Here is a 2,500-nt window from a genome sequence, read left to right as displayed (position 1 = left end):
CCTCACCCCCCCCCCCCCACACTCCCCCACTCCCAGCACCCCTCCTCTCTCCAACACTCTTCCACCCTTCACCCCACCTCCCCCACCCATCCTCACACACACACCCTCCACCGCCACGCCTCTCCACATCGTTCCTCTTCTTTTTGCCTGCCCCCCCTCCCACCCCCCTCCTCTCTCCTCTCACCCACCCTCCCCTCCTCGCCCCCCCCCCCCACCCCCCATCCCCGCTCCCCTCCGCCTTCTCTCCTCCCCGTTTGCAAACGAGCGGCCATTTTACTCATGCTGTTTGTATGATTTCTGTAATGAAAAGAGTTTTGAAGAGGGGACTTAATTCAGTCATGCTGTTTGTATGATTTCTGTAATGAAAAGAGTTTTGAAGAAGGGACTTAATTCAGTCATGCTGTTTGTACGATTTCTGTAATGAAAAGGGTTTTTTTGTTGAAGAGGGACATACTACACTCTTGACTCTTGTTCATATTTATTCAATTTTGTTTGTTTTGTTATCTCTGTAATGAAAAGAGTTTTGAAGAGGGGACTTAATTCAGTCATGCTGTTTGTACGATTTCTGTAATGAAAAGGGTTTTTTGTTGAAGAGGGACATACTACACTCCTGACTCTTGTTCATATTTATTCAATTTTGTTTGTTTTGTTATCTCTGTAATGAAAAGAGTTTTGAAGAGGGGACTTATTCAGTCATGCTGTTTGTACGATTTCTGTAATGAAAAGGGTTTTTTGTTGAAGAGGGACATACTACATTCTTGACTCTTGTTCATATTTATTCAATTTTGTTTGTTTGTTATCTCTGTAAGAGTTTTGAAGAGAGGAACTAACTCCACTCTTACCCTTGTTCATGGCTGTATTTTGCTTACTGTCGTGTGTATTGTTTTAACGTCAAAGAATTGTGGAATTGAAAGAATATTGTGGAGTTATGCTATGAGGTCAAATTGAATAGAGAGTATAGTCTACCACAGTACTTATCATCTCGAATTTTAGTGTGTTTTTTCTGTTTGTGTGTGTGTGTGTGTGTATGTATGTGTGTGTGTGTGTGTGTGTGTGTGTGCGCGCGCGCGCGCGTTTTGATGATCGTGTTGATTGTGGTGGTGGTTGATGTGTGTGTGTGTGTGTGTGTGTGTGTGTGTGTGCGTGCGTTTTGATGGTGGTATTGATTGTGGTTGTGGTTGGTGTGTGTATGTATGTGTGTGTGTGTGTGCGTGTGTGTGTGTGTGTGTGTGTGTGTGTGTGTGTGAGAGAGAGAGAGAGAGAGAGATCACCATAACAACAAACAAATAGTACACAACACAGTATCTCATAAATCCACAAAGTTTACTCAGGTATAGATTTCATCATTTTGACACAACAATACTGCGATACACCTTCCCTGCCACCAGAGCGTTCCCTTTCGCTTCTCTCGCAGTCTCAAACACTATGGAGATTTTGTTTGTTTGTTTGTTCTTTGTTGTTGTTTTTTTGACACTTGACGAAAAGGGGACGCCGTAGCAGACTCTGTTGAACTTCTGAGCCAATGACCGCCATACTTGATCGTTCATGGGCTGCAACTCCCACGTTCACTCGTATGCACACGAGTGGGTTTTTACGTGTATGACCCGCTTTTACCCAGTACGCACCCCCCCGAAAACGGAGTATGGCTGCCTACATGGCAGGGTAAATAAAACAAAATGGTCATACACGTAAAATGTTACATGTCTTTCTGATTGTGTATTGGTGCGTGTCCTGAAATCTGATTGAAAAGACACAGGAAACGAATGATGAGCGCCCAATGGCAGCCGTCAGTCGGCTCTACCCAGGTAGGTAGGCAGCCTGTTGTTGCAAAATGTTTGTAAAGCGATTAGAGCTTGGTCTCCGACCGAGGATAGGCGCTATATAAGTATCCATATCAATCAATCAATCAGTCAATACCTGACTTCGGGAAGGGGGGGCTGGGATAGGGGGTGGGGGTAGGGGTTATATCAATCAATCAATCAATCAGTCAGTACCTGACTTCGGTAAGGGGGGTTGGGATAGGGGGTGGTGGGGGGAGGGGGTTAAAGCTGCAGAAGGAGAGCGCTGTACTCTGCCCGAAGTTACTCGATGACCACAGTGAAAATGATGAATTCCGGCACTGCCCTTGTAGCCGTTAATGCCGGGACCTTAAAATAATCATTAATTTGAACGAAAGTTTCATTCTTGTTTCGTTCCCTCACTCCCTCCCCCCGCCCCCCTGCCGTCCCGTCCCCCCGCCCCTCCTGCCGTACCCGCGCCCACCTGCCGTCTCCCCGCCTCCCCCGTCTCCCTGCCGTCCCCCCGCCCCCCCAAGCCCCCCCGTCTCCCTGCCGTCTCCCCGCTTTCCCCGTCTCCCTGCCGTCCCCCCGCCCCCCCCGTCTCCCTGCCGTCTCGCCCCCCTGCCGTCCCCCCGCGCCCCCCCGTCTCCCTGCCGTCCCGTCCCCCCGCCCCTCCTGCCGTACCCCCGCCCCCCTGCCGTCTCCCCGCCTCCCCGTCTCCC

General features: G+C 49.4%; 1 protein-coding gene across 1 annotated transcript in view; it reads right to left on the bottom strand.

Moving 5' to 3' along the window:
• Positions 1-2,500, bottom strand: part of LOC143277697 (ABC transporter G family member 20-like) — a 328,227-nt gene that overhangs the window by 118,413 nt on the left and 207,314 nt on the right. The window lies entirely within an intron of this gene.

The sequence above is a fragment of the Babylonia areolata genome, chromosome 34 (assembly GCF_041734735.1).
Source record: "Babylonia areolata isolate BAREFJ2019XMU chromosome 34, ASM4173473v1, whole genome shotgun sequence".
NCBI classification, from domain to species: Eukaryota; Metazoa; Mollusca; class Gastropoda; order Neogastropoda; family Buccinidae; genus Babylonia; species Babylonia areolata.
The sequence above is the reverse complement of the archived record's forward strand: the minus strand, read 5'-3'. Positions and strand labels throughout refer to the sequence as shown.